The sequence below is a fragment of the Eretmochelys imbricata genome, chromosome 1 (genome assembly GCF_965152235.1).
Source record: "Eretmochelys imbricata isolate rEreImb1 chromosome 1, rEreImb1.hap1, whole genome shotgun sequence".
NCBI classification, from domain to species: Eukaryota; Metazoa; Chordata; order Testudines; family Cheloniidae; genus Eretmochelys; species Eretmochelys imbricata.
In genome coordinates, this window is record NC_135572.1 from 13,466,685 (window position 1) to 13,484,917 (window position 18,233).

At 44.0% G+C, this 18,233-nt stretch overlaps 1 protein-coding gene across 5 annotated transcripts in view; it reads left to right on the top strand.

Annotated features, from left to right (window-relative positions):
- Window positions 1-18,233, top strand: part of FAM168A (family with sequence similarity 168 member A) — a 362,690-nt gene that overhangs the window by 82,772 nt on the left and 261,685 nt on the right. The gene's annotated exons all lie outside the window — the stretch shown is intronic.

Below are 18,233 nucleotides of genomic sequence, written 5' to 3' on the forward strand. Positions count from 1 at the left end.
TGCTCAGAGTTCTTGCTTGATGCCATTCATCAAGTTTTCCTGTCTTGTTGTCATGAAAAATGAAAATTCAGAACCACTTCAAATTGTTATGATTAACATATCATTCAGCCCAGTCCAATGAAAGCTTAGGGTCAAAGGAATAAACCTTTGTTATTTTGTAAAAGGCAAATTGTGATTGTCATTCAGTTTTCTTGGCAAGTCATAATTTAAATTTTTGACAGCTACATGGGTGAACAAATTGATATTAAATCCATGAGCAGGCAACCAAATGGCAGTTTTTGGGTGCCCAATTCTAAATGTTGGTGGAGCACAAATTTCTCAGTGGAAATAATGAGATAACAAAGTGGGCAAGAGGATTTGCAGGAGATTCTTCTCTATCCTCAAGTCCCCCAGAGCAGGCTGATAGGTTGCGCTTCTCAGTGAGGTTGACAAGAAGAATCAGTAGTAAATCTGCCAAATCTTGCTTAAACTAGATTTTTCAGTGTGTGTTTTAAGAGTACAGTTGGGAGCCATCATGCAAAAAGAAGCACTTGTTTTTAGACGTGTCTGATGCAGTTAAAATACATGGCTTATGCTGCACAAATGTGCACCTATATAAATGCCCCCAATTGCACGTGCTGCTTCACTGTCCACTTGTGCTTTAAGTACATGGAGGTTTTGTGCTTGCAGTTGCACACTCGTATTATCTTCGTGCTCAGTAGCATAATTGTCCCCTCCTATTTGTGCTTTCATTTTCAGTATGTAAACAAAACTTTTAATGGCTTTCCCCCCTCTTTCAAATAATGGCCTTTGTACCGAAGGAGAAAATTAGTAATAGCTGAAGGCAAATTTAATGATGCAAAGGCAAAATTTTTATAATAAGAAAAACTTCTACCAACCCTGTTCAGTTAGATACCGTTATAATTTCTCATTTCTGAAATACTTGCATTTCTAAAGGAGTTTAAAAATTAACCCTTTGCCTGTTTTAGTAGTAGTAGTAGTATTCATTTAGTATTATTCTCAATTATTAGTTTAAGGTAGTGTCTTTGTGTTGCTAGTTGCTTTCAAGACAGGCAAGAAAGAATGGTCTTTGCCCTGAAAACCTCACAGTCTAAGGAAACACAGATGTATTGACAGAGGGCGCAAGCAATAGGAAACATACTTTTTTTTCTCTTTGCTTTATACATGTCATCTAGATTCTCTGTAGACAGCAGGGCAGAAGTGGGTCTTCAAGAGGGACTTAAATGTGGTAAAGATATGGGTCTAAAGGATGAACTCAGGAAAGTCGTACTATGCATAGAAGACTCAGAAGTGTTTGTTTATTGCCAACAGTTGTTTTCATGAAACTTTGTTAGAATATTTGAATATTAGAATAAATTTATTAGAATATTCTTTCCTATCTTTTGTTAAAGGGACGTCACTTAAAATATTATACTTACTGATTGTCTTCAGTAGGCAGGAAAAGAATGCCACTCTGTCCAGAAGTTTAGCCTTTCTAACCCAAGGAGTTCAAAAATGATAAGTCAGGCTCCCCAAAAATGAGATTCTAAAAAAATTAATTGGGTTCTTATTTTAGCTGTGGGGTTTTTTAACCTGTAGGATGTATTTGAGTGATGTTTTCAAGCTTATCTCTGCAACAAAGAGGGCTTGAAAGGTTTTTTTTTTTTTTTTTTTTTTTTTTTAAGTGAATGCTGACATTTTAATATAATTTGTAGAATCATAATAATATAGGGCTGGAATGGACATCGAGTGGTCATCAAGTCCAGTCCCCTGCACTAAGGCAGGACCAAGTAAACCTAGACCATCCCTATCAAGTGTTTGTCCAACCTGTTCTTAAAAACCTCCAATGATGGATATTCCACAGTCTTCCTTGGAAGCCTATTCCAGAGCTTAATTAGAAAGTTTTTACTAATAGCTAGCTAAAACTTCCTTGCTGCAGACTAAGCCCATTACTTCTTATCCTACCTTAAGTGGACACAGAGAACAATTGATCACCATCCTCTTTACAACAGTCCTTAGCAGATTTGAGACCCCCTCAATCTTCTTTTCTCAAGACTAACCATGCCTTGTTTTTTCAACCTCTTCTCATAGGTCAGGTTTACTAAATCTTTTATAATTTTTGCTGCTCTCCTCTGGACGCTCTCCAATTTGTCCACATTTCTCGAAGTGTGGCACCCAGAATTGAATACAGCTCTCCAGCAGAGGCCTCACCAGTGCTGAGTACAGTGGGACGATTACCTCCCATGTCTTACATACCATGTTCCTGTTAATACACCCCAGAATTATATTAGCCTTTTCTTTTTGTGGATACAGACTAACACAGCTGCTACTCTGAAATCTTTGAGTATGGTCCTTCAGCCAGTTGTGCACCCACTTTATAATTTCATCTACACCACATTTCCCAAGTTTGTTAGACTGTCCTATGGGACTGTCTCAAAACCCTTACTGAAATCAAGATTAAAAAAAAAATGAGGAGTACTTGTGGCACATTAGTGACGAACAAATTTATTTGGGCATAAGCTTTCCTGGGCTAAAACCTCACCTGTCCTCCATGAGTTCTCAAATGTAATTGCTAATGGTTGCAAGACTGTTTCCTTTAGTTCCTAAAGTATCGTATGGGTATGTCTACACTACAAAATTAGGTCGAATTTATAGAAGTCGTTTTTTTAGAAATCTGTTTTATATATTTGAGTGTGTGTGTCCCCACAGAAAATGCTCTAAGTGCATTAAGTGAATTAACTCGGCGGAGTGCTTCCACAGTACCGAGGCAAGCGTCGACTTCCGGAGTGTTGCACTGTGGGTAGCTATCCCACAGTTCCTGCAGTCTCTGCTGCCCATTGGAATTCTGGGTTGAGATCCCAATGCCTGATGGGGTTAAAACATTGCCGCGGGTGGTTCTGGGTACATATCATCAGGCCCCCGTTCCCTCCCTCCCTCCCTCCATGGAAGCAAGGGCAGACAATCGTTTTGTGCCTTTTTTCCTGAGTTACCTGTGCAGACGCCATACCATGGCAAGCATGGAGCCCGCTCAGCTCACCATCACTATATGTCTCCTGGGTGCTGGCAGACACGGTACTGCATTGCTACACAGTAGCAGCAACCCATTGCCTTGTGGCAGCAGACGGTGCAATACGACTGGTAGCTGTCGTCGTCATGTCCGAGGTGCTCCTGGCCGCGTTGGCCGGGAGCGCCTGGACAGACATGGGTGCAGGGACTAAATTTGGAGTGACTTGATCAAGTCATTCTCTTTAGTCCTGCAGTCAGTCCTATTGAACCATCTTATGGTGAGCAGGCAGGCGATACGGATTGCTAGTAGTCCTATTGCATCATCTTCTGCCGGGCAGCCATGAGATGTGGATGGCTTGCAGTCCTTCTGCACCGTCTGCTGCCAGCCAAAGATGTAAAAGATAGATGGAGTGTATCAAAACAAGAAATAGATCAGATTTGTTTTGTACTCATTTGCCTCCTCCCCTGTCTAGGGGACTCATTCCTCTAGGTCACACTGCAGTCACTCACAGAGAAGGTGCAGCGAGGTAAATCTAGCCACGTATCAATCAGAGGCCAGACTAACCTCCTTGTTCCAATAAGAACAATAACTTAGGTGCAACATTTCTTATTGGAACCCTCTGTGAAGTCCTGCCTGAAATACTCCTTGATGTAAAGCCACCCCCTTTGTATTTAGCTCCCTGAAGCCAACCCTATAAGCCGTGTCGTCAGTCGCCCCTCCCTCCGTCAGAGCAACGGCAGACAATCGTTCCACGCCTTTTTTCTGTGCGGACGCCATACCAAGGCAAGCATGGAGGCCGCTCAACTCACTTTGGCAATTAGGAGCACATTAAACACCACACGCATTATCCAGTAGTATATGCAGCACCAGAACCTGGCAGAGCGATACCGGGTGAGTAGGCGACGTCAGCACGATTGCATGAGTGATCAGGACATGGACACAGATTTCTCTGAAAGCATGGGCCCTGCCAATGCATGCATCATGGTGCTAATGGGGCAGGTTCATGCTGTGGAACGCTGATTCTGGGCTCAGGAAACAAGCACAGACTGGTGGGACCGCAAAGTGTTGCAGGTCTGGGAAGATTCCCAGTGGCTGCGAAACTTTTGCATACGTAAGGGCACTTTCATGGAACTTTGTGACTTGCTTTCCCCTGCCCTGAAGCGCATGAATACCAAGATGAGAGCAGCCCTCACAGTTGAGAAGCGAGTGGCGATAGCCCTGTGGAAGCTTGCAACGCCAGACAGCTACCGGTCAGCTGGGAATCAATTTGGAGTGGGCAAATCTACTGTGGGGGCTGCTGTGATGCAAGTAGCCCATGCAATCAAAGATCTGCTGATATCAAGGGTAGTGACCCTGGGAAATGTGCAGGTCATAGTGGATGGCTTTGCTGCAATGGGATTCCCTAACTGTGGTGGGGCCACAGATGGAACCCATATCCCTATCTTGGCATCGGAGCACCAAGACGGTGAGTACATAAACCGCAAGGGGTACTTTTGGATAGTGCTGCAAGCTCTGGTGGATCACAAGGGACGTTTCACCAACATCAATGTGGGATGGCCGGGAAAGGTACATGACACTCGCATCTTCAGGAACTCTGGTCTGTTTCAAAAGCTACAGGAAGGGACTTTATTCCCAGACCAGAAAATAACTGTTGGGGATGTTGAAATGCCTATAGTTATCCTTGGGGACCCAGCCTACCCCTTAATGCCCTTGCTCATGAAGCCGTACACAGGCAGCCTGGACAGTAGTCAGGAGCTGTTCAACTACAGGCTGAGCAAGTGCAGAATGGTGGTAGAATGTGCATTTGGACGTTTAAAGGCGCGCTGGCGCAGTTTACTGACTCGCTTAGACCTCAGCGAAACCAATATTCCCACTGTTATTACTGCTTGCTGTGTGCTCCACAATATCTGTGAGAGTAAGGGGGAGATGTTTATGGTGGGGTGGGAGGTTGTGGCAAATCGCCTGGCTGCTGGTTACACGCAGCCAGACACCAGGGTGGTTAGAAGAGCACAGGAGGGCGCGGTACGCATCAGAGAAGAGTTGAAAACCAGTTTCATGACTAGCCAGGCTACGGTGTGAAAGTTCTCTTTGTTTCTCCTTGATGAAACCCCCCGCCCCTTGGTTCACTCTACTTCCCTGTAAGCTAACCACCCTCCCCGCCTCTCTTCGATCACCGCTTGCAGAGGCAATTAAGTCATTGTTGCTTCACATTCATGCATTCTTTATTCATTCATCACACAAATAGGGGGATGACTACCAAGGTAGCCCAGGAGGGGTGGTGGAGGAGGGAAGGAAAATGCCACACAGCACTTTAAAAGTTTACAACTTTAAAATTTATTGAATGCCAGCCTTCTTTTTTTTGGGCAATCCTCTGTGGTGGAGTGGCTGGTTGGCCGGTGGCCCCCCCACAGCATTCTTGGGCGTCTGGGCGTGGAGTCTATGGAACTTGGGGAGGAGGGCGGTTGGTTATACAGGGGCTGTAATGGCAGTCTGTGCTCCAGCTGCCTTTGCTGTAGCTCAACCATACACTGGAGCATACTGGTTTGATCCTCCAGCAGCCTCAGCATTGAATCCTGCCTCTTCTCATCACGCTGCCGCCACATTTGAGCTTCAGCCCTGTCTTCAGCCCGCCACTTATTCTCTTCAGCCCGCCACCTCTCCTCCCGGTCATTTTGTGCTTTCCTGCACTCTGACATTATTTGCCTCCATGCATTCGTCTGTGCTCTGCAGTGTGGGAGGATAGCATGAGCTCGGAGAACATTTCATCACGAGTGTGTTTTTTTTTCTTTCTAAGCTTCACTAGCCTCTGGAAAGGAGAAGATCCTGTGATCATTGAAACACATGCAGCTGGTGGAGGAAAAAAAAAGGGACAGCGGTATTTAAAAAGACACATTTTATAAAACAGTGGCTACAGTCTTTCAGGGTAAACCTTTCTGTTAACATTACATACATAGCACATGTGCTTTTGTTACAAGGTCGCATTTTGCCCCCCCCCTCCCCCACTGCGTGGCTACCCCCTCAACCCTCCCTCCTCCCGTGGCTAACAGCAGGGAACATTTCTGTTCAGCCGCAGGCAAACAGCCCAGCAGGAACGGGCTCCTCTGAGTGTCCCCTGAAGAAAAGCACCCTATTTCAGCCAGGTGACCATGAATGATATCTCACTCTTCTGAGGATAACACAGAGAGAATAAGAACGGATGTTGTTTGAATGCCAGCAAACATACACTGCAATGCTTTGTTGTACAATGATTCCCGAGTACGTGTTACTGGCCTGGAGTGGTAAAGTGTCCTACCATGAAGGACGCAATAAAGCTGCCTTCCCCAAAAACCTTTTGCAAAGGCTTTGGGGGTACATCCAGGAGAGCCGCGAATCCCAGGGCAAATTAATCCTTTCACATGCTTGCTTTTAAACCATGTGTAGTATTTTAAAAAGTACGCTCACCGGAGGTCCCTTCTCCGCCTGCCGGGTCCAGGAGGCAGCCTTGGGTGGGTTCGAGGGGTACTGGCTCCAGGTCCAGGGTGAGAAACAGTTCCTGGCTGTCGGGAAAACCGATTTCTCCACTTGCTTGCTCTGAGCTATTTACAACCTCCTCCTCCTCATCATCATCTTCGTCCCAAAACCTGCTTCCGTGTTGCCTCCATCTCCATTGAAGGAGTCAAACAACACGGCTGGGGTAGTGGTGGCTGAACCCCCTAAAACAGCATGCAGCTCATCATGAAGCGGCATGTTTGGGGCTCTGACCCAGAGCGGCCGTTCGCCCCTCTGGTTTTCTGGTAGGCTTGCCTCAGCTCCGTCAGTTTCACGCGGCACTACTTCGGATCCCTGTTATGGCCTCTGTCCTTCATGCCCTGGGAGATTTTGACAAAGGTTTTGGCATTTCAAAAACTGGAACGGAGTTCTGATAGCACAGATTCCTCTCCCCATACAGCGATCAGATCCCGTACCTCCCTTTCAATCCATGCTGGAGCTCTTTTGCGATTATGGGACTCCATCATGATCACCTCTGCTGATGAGCTCTGCATGGTCATCTGCAGCTTGCCACGCTGGCCAAACAGGAAATGAGATTCAAAAGTTCGCAGTTCTTTTTCTGTCTACCTGGCCAGTGCATCTGAGTTGAGAGTGCTGTCCAGAGCGGTCACAATGGAGCACTCTGGGATAGCTCCCGGAGGCCAATACCGTCGAATTGTGTCCACAGTACCCCAAATTTGACCCGGCAAGGCCGATTTAAGCGCTAATCCACTTGTCAGGGGTGGAGTACGGAAATCGATTTTAAGAGCCCTTTCAGTCGAAATAAGAGGGCTTCATTGTGTGGACGGGTGCAGGTTTACATCGATTTAACGTTGCTAAATTCGACCTAAATTCCTAGTGTAGACCAGGGCTATGATGAATTTAATCAGGCCCTACTGACTTAAATACCTTTAACCTATCTAAATATTCTTTAACCTATTGTTTCCCTATTTTGGCTTGTGTTCCTTCCTCTTTGTTGTTAATATGAATATGAATTGTGTCACCATTAACATTTTTAGTGAAGACTGAAGCAAAATAGGCATTAAACACCTCAGCCTCAGGTAGGCCTGAGTGTATGGCAAGGCATATAGTACATTTAGCAAAGATGGGGAGAAACTAATCTCCAAGGCTATTTTTCCCCTGTGTTTAGTTAATTTAAATAGACTGATGAAGGAATGAGAGAAGAGTGCAAGGTGTATTGGGAAGATGATGTAGGAGGTGTTGTATGATCTGTAGGTTTAGTCCTGTTTTTGCCCTGCTTTAATATTTTATTAACACTTTATTAACACTGTTCTATAGCTTTTGTAATGAGTTTAGACCCCAGAATAGATACAGCGAACACATTTGAATAGATAAATTACATAAAGTAGGAAGTACCAAGCCCCTCAGAGAAAATCAGTTGCCTTGTGTATCAATCTCCAATTCTTGTATAGCTGGGAATCAGAATGTTCATTTTTGGGGATGTGGCTGCAGAGGGCTTTATATAGGCTGGAGCTGCAGCTAATCTAAACGTTAAGTGATCTCTATATAATAATCCTAAAGGGGAATTGAAATTTCCTTTCAACTATGTTGCTTGGAGATATTAACAGTGAACATGTATAAAGCTAAATTACAAACACATTTAAAAACAAAATCATATTAACTTTGTTCATCCTTCACTTATCTACCAAAACTGAGCTAAGTTTAGGCTCCCAAAGTTCTGTATCTCTTGCTACAGCAGATAATACCATTAATGCTTAAAACGGAGTGAGGAATGCAACTTGATGATCTAATCTGCTATGGACATTAGAGATATCATAGGTAGGAGAAGAAACACAATGCTTAGAGCCTGAATTCAGATTCTGGTAAAAAAAAAAATATCAGTTTACCTTTAAGTACTGTGTGTCATTCCTTACTGTCATTCTCTTTGCAAAGGAAAAAGTCCTTGAGGGAGTAGGAGTACTTGTGGCACCTTAGAGACTAACAAATTTATTTGAGCATAAGCTTTCATGAGCTACAGCTTTATATGAGCATAATCTTTCATGAGCTACAGCTCACTTGGTGAGCTGTAGCTCACGAAAGCTTATGCTCAAATAAATTTGTTAGTCTCTAAGGTGCCACAAGTACTCCTTTTCTTTTTGCAAATACAGACTAACACAGCTGCTACTCTGAAACTTGAGGGAGTAGTCATCTTCCAGACAAGGTGTTGTCTAATAGATCACTATTTCTAGCGCAGCTTTAGGCAAAAGCAAAAGATTAAGCAGGCTTTTGTTTAAATCTTTATTAATATAAAATTGTCTACTAGGATATCCTATATAACACACTATACTTTTATCCATCTGTGTATATGCACCATTTACCTCTATTAAATGGCATGACAGACCTGCTCAGATGTTCATAAACTTGTCTCCTTTTAGTGACTGCAGGCTCTGGAGGCTTATCCCTACAGTGTGAATGTTTTACATTTCTTGCCCAGTACTAGAAACCTTAAACGGATTATTTAGTTTTGTTTTGAAGCTGTGCATTAAAATGAATCACTGAAGTTCATGATATGAACAGGGATTTCACTGGACCCACTTTTCTACAGCAGACTCGTAGCATGTCTTAATTGCAGATTCCCTTAGTGGATTCACACGAATATTTTCTGTAATTCCAAATATGAGCAGCCCATTTTTCAATTTCCAGGGTATTATATGGTCCGATACTACAGTAACTGGGGAGGGGAGCCTAGACAGACGGGTTCAGATTATGGTGGAAGTGGTCTTGAGGGAAAAGGAATGCCCTCTTGTTAGGGTAAGTTGTATAAAACCCACTTCTTCCTTTCTTCCAAAACGTGAGGGCAGAGTAGTTTGCTGTTTGAAGTTTAGATATTCCATAGAATCATAACAATGTAGGGAAGAAAGGGCCATTGAGAAGTCATCAAGTCCAGCCTGCTGGCTGAGGCAGGATCAACTAAACCTAGACTATCCTACAAGATGCTGTAGGTGTGCTACATAGTATTTTTCTCTCAGTGGGGAAGAAAAGTATTTTTTTTCTGTGTTAGTGCCATTTCTACCACTTGAGACCTGATCCCAAGCAATCTGAGGGGAAAAAAAAAGTTTGCTTTGCCTGTGCTTGGGAATAAAGGCTTTATGGAGTCATCCATGGCATTAGTAGAATTTCTCTGATCAGATTCTCTAAGGATAGCTATAGCATTAAGCCTCAAATTAGACAGGTAATCCCCCGTGGAGTCTTGACCTAGTCCTGAAATTACTCTCTCCTGCTTTTTGAGCCTTTGGGTTCCACTCCAATGTATTTTCCTCTTCATCAGGACCACTTGCTTAATTGCTGTGACTGCTAGGCAGAAATCTTTCTTACTCTTCTGTCTTACAAGATCTCCTTCTCTTCAGTTCCATCACAATAAAATAGTTACTGGAATTGTGCCAAGTCTTTAGCCCAAAGTGTCTTCTAGCTTTCATATTAAACAAGGAATAGTACTGCCAGATTTCCGTCCTAATCCCTCTTTTGAGGGACAAATAAATCAACACTGTCTAGATGCCACTGCGCTAAAATTTTTTATTTGCTTTAGAATGCAGTAATTTAAGACTGCTGGTTCCCTGTTCCACCTTTTCATCCCACACATAAAGGGCCTCAGAGTCTCTCCAAATCTACCATCGCTAGATGAATTAAATCTTGGGTGACAAAGGCAAACAATTTGGGAGTAGTTCTATGTCTCTTTGAAAAGGAGAGTTCATTCTACAGCCAGGTATGAAACAACATCTACTAAGATTTGCAGAGTAGATGCCTGGTGGCCCTCCTAATATATAGTCTAAGAATTGGTCATTTAGAACCTTGTTTCATATCTGATTCTACATTGAGAAACAAGATATTAAACATAGTTGCCAGCTGCTCTTTAGTTCTTGTGCATCTTATGGCTTGCTCTCTGCAACACATTTCCCTTAGGCCTATGTTGGAGAGCTTGTTAGATGGGGGATGGTTCCTTACATGTTAGATTTGGTTTTGAACAGAAGCGTTTGAACCCCAGGTTTCTCTGATCCTTCAGAATTTCCTTCAGTTTCTTGATTAAGACAATTGTTTATCCTTCCATTCTCCTTTGTTTTTTGGAAGAGTTTTTTGTGGAAAGCTTAGCTATTCCTTACATCTGCTTAAATGGGTGAAAGACCCAAGTCTTTCAGGTCTTCCCTAACAAATCTGACTTCTGGGGGCCAAGTGTGATAAGAACTTATCCTTTCAGAACTCTTCAGAAGATTTGTCTTTGTAGAGTAGCCTCTGGTCTCTTGCTTCTCAGATCGATGGAATTTCACTCTTGGTGTGAGAAGGTGCAATTCTTTTATAATTGCACCTGTTTACATCAGTGTTTTATTTCACCCCGTGCATTTGAGTGGAAACAGTTGGGATAAGATGGTTCATTAACAGCAGCTTTGAGATTCCAAAGATATGCTGGCACCAGCCTCAGAGGAGACTATAAATTCATTTTAGCTTGGAAGTGAGCTTTTGTTTTATGTCTGTCTGTAAGTGAGAGAGAGAGTATTACAGTAACTCCTCGCTTTATGTTGTAGTTATGTTTATGAAAAATGCTACTTTAAGCAAAATGATGTTAAGTGAATCCAATTTCCCCATAAGAATTAATGTAAGTGGGAGGGGTTAGGTTCCAAGGAAATCTTTTTTGCCAGATAAGACTTTATTTTTATATATATATATATATATATACACATACACACACACACACACACAGTAGAAGTTTTAAATAAACAATTTAATACTGTAGACAGCTATGATGATTGTGAAGCTTGGTTGAGGTGGTGAAGTCAGAGAATGGAAGGGGGGGGATATTTCCCAGCGAATGCCTTACTGCTAAATGATGAACTAGCACTCGGCTGAGCCCTCAAGGGTTAACACATTGTTGTTAATGTAGCCTCACACTCTACAAGGCACCACAAATGGAGGAAGGGGAGACAGCATGGCAAAGAAAGACAGAGATACACACCGTGTGTGTGTGTGTGAGAGAGAGTCGTGCATTGCCCCTTTAAGTTCGCTGACCCCCCCCCCCCCCAAGTACACTGAGTTTTTAAGAAGATCAGCAAGTTGAGACAGCAGCTGAAGCTCCCTCTGTCCTGAACCCTGCCCTGTCTCCCTCCCCCCTGCTCTGTGGAGAAGGGGTACCGAAGTGGAGGGGGAGGGGGACACCCTGACATCAGCATCCCTCTTCCCTCCCCCCGCCCACACAGCCAGCAGGAGGCTCCCGGGAGCAGCTCCAAGGCAGAGGGCAGGAGCAGCACATGGCAGTGGGGGGAGGGACAGCTGAACTGCCGGGCCATTGATAGCCTGCTAGGTGGCTACCGCACAGGGAACTTAAGGGAGCGGGGAGCTGATAGGGGGGCTGCCGGTCCACCCTGGTTCCAAGCCCCCACCAGCTAGCTGCAATGGGTTGCTCTTTCCGCAAGCAGTGAACAAAGCAGGCGGCTACCAAACAACGTTATAAGGGAGCATTGATCAGCAACGAAACAACGTTAACTGGGTTGACAAGTGAGGAGTTATTGTACACCACAAACAAAGGTTCAGGGAAGTTCAGTGTCATCTGGATCAATGTGTGATCAAGGAGAAGTCAGATATGCAAAAGATATTTTTAGAAAAATAAAAATTATAGTGGAGCAAAAAAAAAGTTATCTTAAAAGTTCACACTCTCTCTAGTTTCCATAGTCCTGTGCCTCTCCCCTGTGCACTTTGGGGAGTAGATTCCTTCCATTTCTTTTTATTCCTTCTCCATATATCGAAGAATGGGGCTAGTTGTCTGGATGGCAAGACTGGAGACCATCTTCTGATTCTCCTCAGAATTCAAAATGGCTCCTCTGAACTTGCTTGGAAGGCAGCAAGTATTAAAGCCTCATAGCTGCCTTTCTTCTCTGCTGACCACACCTCTCCTGACTGAATCTTTCCTCTGTCATGGGTCTAAAGCCAGGAGGTGGGGACTGTAGTGGAGAAAAAGCATTAGAAGGTCAAAGAAAGTAATTAAGGAAAGTAATTAGTTAATTATAATTAAAAAATACAGACTAACCAAAATTTGAAGATATTTTTTCCTTGGTGCTTCAGAGCATGTCTTGTCACCCATCTGTCTGTTTTTTACATTGTAAGCACAAGAGACAATGGGGGGCTTTGTTTGTATTTTGTGTCTTGTACAGAAATCAGTGCATAATCTTTACATACATTCCACATGCTGTAATTTCTAGTAAATAATAAAAACTAACTTCCCAGCAAGCCTGTAATTTTAGAAGGGTAGCTGGAGTTGCACACCACTAACTGCTCTTTGATTTCAGTCTCTAAAAATGTATCCTGAGTAATGTTTCTATTCCCCCTTCACCTCCATTTCAAAAAACCTTGTAGTCTAGGGAAGTTGCATTGGATTGGGAGCCAAAACACTGTGAGTTCTAGTCTCTTCTTCCAGTGATTACTGTTAATAATTCTAAGCACTAAGATGTCACCTTAGAAGTACCTGACCAGAACAGAATTTGTCATCTTAAAAGAACTTGAATAAAAGTGTAAATAGAATGGTCAGTCTAGCAACAACTATTAGCTTTGAACCTCCCTTCTTCATTCAGACAGAGGCAAAGTTACCAAAATTTGATCATAATTGCAGCCATCCTCATTTGGCTAGTCAAGATCCTTTCTCCTACCTCCTTTTACAATGGTCATTTAACATAATTATACTTAAGGCAGTGGTTCTCAACCTATTTACCATTGTGGGCCGCATATGCAGCTCTCTGTGTTATGTGGGCCACATCCACACTATATATCTACTACCCGTACATCTACAAAAACAGTACGGTTTAGTATTTGTTATATGATTGCCAATCTGAATCATATTACTAAGTACTTTTCATTTCAACACTGACAAATGTCTACCACGAGCATTTTAAATTAGCAATGTAAGTCAGAACATTAACTGTTAAAATTAATTAATTTACTGTACGGATGGCGTAGCATGGTGTATTGCCACCCTCGCTTCCGCACTGCTACTGGCGGCGCGGCTGAGCTGAGCTCCTGGAGAGCACGGCTGCGCAGCCTGCCTGTAAATGGGAAGCTGTGTTCAGTGCAGGGTGACCCCCCTCCCCGCCAGGGACTTCCCCCCTAGCCAGGAAAGGTTCCCCATCACCTAACCCCCATGGGACTGCTCCCCCTCCTCGCTCCCCCCCCCAGCGTCCCGCAACACTGGGCTGGTACATGTGCCCGCCCTGCAGAGGCAGGGTGTCCTGTCCACGGCAGAATGCCATTCTCCGCCCGCGCCCAGCGACCGCTCTCTCCAGGAGCCAGTCCCCCACCTAGGACCGCCCCCCCATCGATTTCCCCATCCCCCAAGGACTGCCACCCATCACTCAACCCCCCCATCCAGGGACTGTGCTCCAGTATCTAGCCCCCCATCCAGGGACCAGTCTGCCCACCTAGAGTATCCCACATGCACCAGCTGCACCTCCCTCCCCAGCCCTCTGCACTCTCCCTCCCCGTGCCCACCTTGCTTCTACCTTGGCTGCACATAACTCAGCCATGCAGTCTGCTGCTGCGATCCTAATGCCAGGAAGTCTGCTCCAGCTGGGGGTCACTGGACCTGCGATCCTGCCCGGCAGGCAGGTGCTGAGCATCGTGGCATCTTGCTTATGCTGCTGAATCTGGTCCTGACAGGGCGGCTGATGCTGGGCCTCAACCTGCGCCACTCCATTTTTGCAGCCCCCTGCTGGGTGTGTGCCCAGGGCAGGTGCCCCTCCCATCTTGCCCTAGTTATGATCCTGAATATGTCAGATGGGTCACAGCTGTGTGCTGATCGGACTGCAAGTGGCCCACAGGCCGCAGGTTGAGAATCACTGACTTAAGGTATTCTTAATCCTGTCTCAGCATCCCTTCCAGTTTTACATTTCTGTGGTTATTATTTATTTGTATTACTGTAGTGCCTAGAAGCCCTAGTCACAGACCAGGGCCCTGTTGTGCAAAGTGCTGTACAGAGAGCTTACAGCTGAGGTATATAACTGAAGAGACGACGGACGGTGACAGACAGATGGGAGTACAAGGAAACCGTATTGGTCAATGATATAGTGGGTGATCTCAGCACACCAATAGTCTAATTCTTGCCCAGGCAACAAAAATTATGTTAAAAATTGCTTTCTGTAGCTGCTCCAGATAAGCTTTATAAGACAGGCATTTTGTAATATTTTAGGGTGTGGTTTCCACTTCTGGAGTAATTTTTATAAGCCAAGAAAGGATATACCTGTGTAACCCTTCTGCCCATCAGAGTTGGCAGCAACAAGGGCTGGGTTCAATATCTAGGGGATCCATTCCAATAACACAATGCAAACTGGCTCGAGCCCCCACCCAGTGACCTGGGACAAATATATACCACCCCCGCTGGGTGCCTCCCAGAGGCAATACTTCCCCTCTCGCAAGCACCTAGTCTGAGTGTAGCAAAAAGCCTTTTAATAACAGAGAGAAACAATGTGGCATTATGTTGGGGAAACACCACCAACAGGATTCATAACACAACCCATGAGCAAAAAAACCCACCCCAAGCAAATTGGGGCATGCCCTTTCCGTTTGGTTCTTGAGTCCAGCAACCCCAAATTACACAAAGTCCCAAAAGTCCAATGACCCAAAAGTCTCTGTCCCGGGTCAGAGCAGCCCCAGACTTCAAAAGTTTTATCTGCAGAGCTTTATCTCCCAACGTGGGTGGAGATGGGGGCGGGGGTAAAAGGCACCTTACATGATCTGAAGCTGACCGCCCCACAGCTCCATAGGCCTTCGCTCCGCTCCACCAGCCGCCCCACGAACTGCTCCACTCCGCTTTGCGGCCCACAAGCAGCTCCCGCCATCCCACGAACTGCTCCGCTCCGTGTCCCACCAGCAGCTCCCGCCGTCCCATGAACTGCTCCACCAGCCTGTCCACAAGGCACTCCAGCCGTCCCGCAAACTTCTCCACAATATATCTTCAGGCTCCCCCACTACTTAACACAACACTCAGTGATTTCAGCTCTTAGGTGAATTCAGCTTGTAGTAGGGGAGCCTCAGTGCTGGTGCACTATTAGCCCAAAGTGAGCTCAGCAGCATATTATTAGACTCCTAATGAAATCAAAATTAGCTCTGATATTCCACAGTGGAGAGAGGAGGACGTGCAGTTAGCATGTAAGGCCCTCACCAAGGGGGCCCATGCCACCAAGTATTAATACTTGTCCCCAACCTCTCTCAATTCACAGAGTTTTGGAATCCATGACCCTTGCCTAGCGAGTGCTACTTAGTTGATGGTGAGTCCCTCCATCATAACAAAAGGCCAAGTACAGTTCTAAGCACAGTTCCCATAATCAGGGTAATAACAATTTATTCGTCCTGCCCCAATAACAGAGACACTGGGGATCCCACAGCAGCCAAAGTGACCATTTGGGCAGCTATGGCCTCATTCTAGGCGGGGTGGGTGTGCCTATGCAAATGAGATCGGCCCCTGAAGTTCTTTTCCACAACTTGCCACACCTCACCACCAGATGTCAGGGTGTAGCTCACCCTGACACTGCTTACATCTGCATTCCAGCTTCATAGAAACCCAGAATCTGAATTTCTTTCTTTAGCTTGACGTATTCTTTTCTGGTCTTGATTTCCTACCTCAGCTTCCTGATTGTTGCAAGGGTGTTCTCTCTCTGCTACTCTGTTCCATCAGCTTTCATTCTGACAGGCTCTTAAATTAATATCTCCATTGCCTGCCTTTGCTGCTTATAGCTTTCTCCAGCAGCAACACCAGAGTGAAATCAGCCTAATTCTTGTCAGTTTCACAGTTCCCCACAGAACATTGAATAGTGGCAGTGAAAACTGACAAGACTGTGGTCTGTTTTCACTCTTCCTCATCTTGGAAAAGTTCAGAGTAGAAGCAGCACCAAAGGCATTTTAGCTGTTTGCAGACCTGGGAAGATGGCACTACATTGGTTACCTGCAGGTCAAATTTAGAAGATTTTCTTTCAGTAGAAGTGACTGGCACTTGCCTGGAAATCTTCATACCCATCACAGGTGAGCAGATAGATGAGGTGAGCAGGTGACCATTAATAGATTGCAAATATTGTGTCTTACATCATGCTGAAGGATTTATTTTTTCTTCTTTTGCTGACATTTATTAAGACAGTCATTGGGAATTAGAATCTGGTTGAATGGCAAATCAGATTTAATTTGTTCAGATATGCTTAGTTTTTTGGGGTTGCTAAATACTTTATTTAATATTTTAAGGGATATGTTGCTGAGAATTCAAATCTGGACATCACTTTGCTTATTGCCTAAAATATTTCCTGTGACCTGTAAGGCATCTGCTTAAAAACCTAATTAATATAATGAAGCTGTATGGAAGGAAGCTGTCAGGGTGCTGCTGTTATAGCTTATTTACAATCAGTTGCTTCCCTTAATGTGGCCCTCCATTTAGTGTTCTTCCCTTAGATGTATAACTCTAACATGTCACTGGAGCATCCTTAGGTTCCCTTCCCCCATCAGTCTGTGCGGAGGAATGGTGAGCTATTCTCATCAGCAACATGCTCATTCCCTTCTAGCAAGTCTCAGTGTAATTCAGTTATGAATCATTGCTTTATTTGTCATGTCAAGCTCCAGCAGGATGGTTTAAAGTGCTTTTAGTCGGCAATAATTTGAGGCACTCTGCCAAGCCGTTCAGCTGTTGTCAGACCTGGCAGTGGCTGCAGCTGATATGATGATAAAACGCATTCTGACTGCAGATTATTTCAGTGGCTGTAGGAATGCTGTTCATTTTTGTGTGTGGCAGGCAATAAGAGCTAATTAACAAGCATATGAATTTGTTGGGTTTATCCCTGAGGATTAGAGAAGGAGTGGGTGTAGTTGAATCGATTAGAGGATTTCTTAGTGTCTTCTGTATTTATAAATTAAAATTCATTTTCTTGAATGCTATTTTATACTCAACTTTTTACTGAAAAATTATCAGCAAAATGTGAGTAGTCCAATCAGAATATATTCTATATGCAAGGAGGCTTTTATAATGTTCTGTGCGTCAAACAGAAATATAGTTTGCCTTAAGGAAGAACCTTAGGAGGATTTTTTTAAATTACCTGTACATTTGGCATTTACATAGATTTCGTTTGAATGTAGGATTCCAGTTGAGCTCCATCTAAGCATTGGTGGCTGCTAAATTTGGTTTAAATAATATCAGAGTTGCTCTGGAAAAGAAAAGTCATTTTAGCTAACTGTTGTTGAGACAAACAGTTCTAGCAATCTGTCTTTAATGTTCCAAAAACCTCTAGAAGAGGGTGGGGGAAGAGGATTTTAACTTTTGTATACTAAATCAGTTTTAGTCTGTTTGTTCTCAAACTTGAAAGAAGGTATGTATTATATATAGACTGGTTTTACATAGTATAATACTAAAATATGAACCATCATATTTCTCCTTATCATCTCTCTCTAAGGTTTAGCGTGTGAGTGTAAGTAAATATATACCCACACACATTCCTCTCCTTACTACCATCTCCTTGTTCTGGAACTCACTATCGATACAACAAGAAAATTGCAGGATTTCTTAAAACACTGCAGTTGCATTACTCTAAGCCTCCATTGTCCATATAATTTTAAAACACTCCTTTGTGTCTACCTTTCTGTTTTGAAATTCAGACATATACCTGTTACTCCTCTGTTCTCATCATGCTGTCCTCATTCTCTTAAATCCATGCTTTCTTTTTTTGGATCCCACCTACTAAATATGAGGCAGATTAAGAAAAAATTGCCAGGT